We start from the raw sequence: 1,453 nt of genomic DNA, 5'->3' as shown, positions 1-1,453 counted from the left end.
TCTGGGATTCTGTAATTCTGTGATAATAATTTTGTCAATAATCCAGGCTTTTTTCATAGCTGTGCTCGCTGTTGTTCCCGCGCCGCTGTTTGAGTGCGGATCCGGTGATTGCGCTGGCTCCTGCCGGGAGGAGCCCGTGGGAAAGCCGGGATGGGGATGGTGGCGCCGGGGCCACAGCAGCACCCAGCAGTGTTTGGCACGTGATAAATGCAGAGCTTACAGGAGCTCGGTGGGATTTCCTGCTGGGAAGCAGCTTGTGGCTCCTCACGGAGCGTTACTGCTTCACCCCCCGGGAACGTCGGGGTTTTGAAAGCATCGAGTGCTCTGGGAAGAGCCGGTAAGGACAATTTCCTCCCTCCCCCTCCAGGAGGTGAATTCTCCTTGTCCGGTGGCTGGGGTCCAAGAGCAAAGTCTCTGCGTTCTCCCGTCTCTCAAACCCACTGAGTTTTATTTCTTTTTTAACATGTCATCGTGGAGCGGCACGGAGCTGGCTGCAGCTTCCCCCCGGTAGAAGCCCTGAGCATCTCTCCGGTGCCCCTTGAACCCCAACCGGAGCAGCGGAGCCCGGTGCCCTTCCCCACCTCGTGCCGGTCGGCCGGGGCAGCGGTGGGAGCAGCAAGGAGCCCCGTTCGCATTCCAGATGTCCCCTTGCCTTTACTTAAGACCTTTTTTCCTCTTTTTTTTTCCTCCTCGTCCGTACACACATGACCCCCCCGGGCAGGGGACGCAGCCGCCCGCTGCTCTCGCTGGGCAGAGGGTGTTCGTGTCCCCAGGAGGGGGCACAGGATTGCTCGGAGCGAGGGTGATTGAGCAATTAAATGGCTTTTCCCCCTGCCCCAGGCTGGGGGATGTTGCCCCGTTCCCGAGCGCAACCCCTTCCCTGTTGCGGGGGAACGGGCGGGGCTGAATCCATAGCACCCCGCGCCATTACAGCCTGCGAGAAGGGAATTCTGTGGCCTGTTAGTGCCGTTTATTTTGCCGTATTTGCCGTTTTCATGCATGCCGATGAGCGCGGTTGGGGTTTGTCCTCGCCTCCCCGCGAGACGAAAGCTGGGATACCCCCCGGGAACTGATTTCCCAAAGGGATCTCCCTGTCTCGGCAATGCCGGGAGTCGCTTTAACGTCCCCGGGCAGCAGCCCCACAGGGGTCTGGAACCCAGGATGATGGAATTTTTTTAATTTTTTTTTAATATTTGGGAAAGCTAACTTGTAACTCCACTTTCCTCCTTTGCAAGGGGTTCTGTGGGAAAGGGTGGTCCAAGGGGGGGTGACGATGGGCCTGGCTGGGGAATAAACCGCTTTTCCTTAAGGTCCCGGCGCGGGAGGCGTGGGGCGCGCTGCACCCTGAAGCGACGGGGCAAGGCATGGGTACAACCGCGGAATAAACCTGGGGTGGGGGGGGATTTCTTCGTTAAAGGGTCAAACCCACAGTCCTCAATTGGCCACCGGGTCA

This window comes from Egretta garzetta, unplaced genomic scaffold, assembly GCF_000687185.1.
Source record: "Egretta garzetta isolate BGI_Z169 unplaced genomic scaffold, ASM68718v1 scaffold687, whole genome shotgun sequence".
Classification (NCBI taxonomy): domain Eukaryota; kingdom Metazoa; phylum Chordata; class Aves; order Pelecaniformes; family Ardeidae; genus Egretta; species Egretta garzetta.
This window is presented reverse-complemented; position numbering follows the sequence as displayed.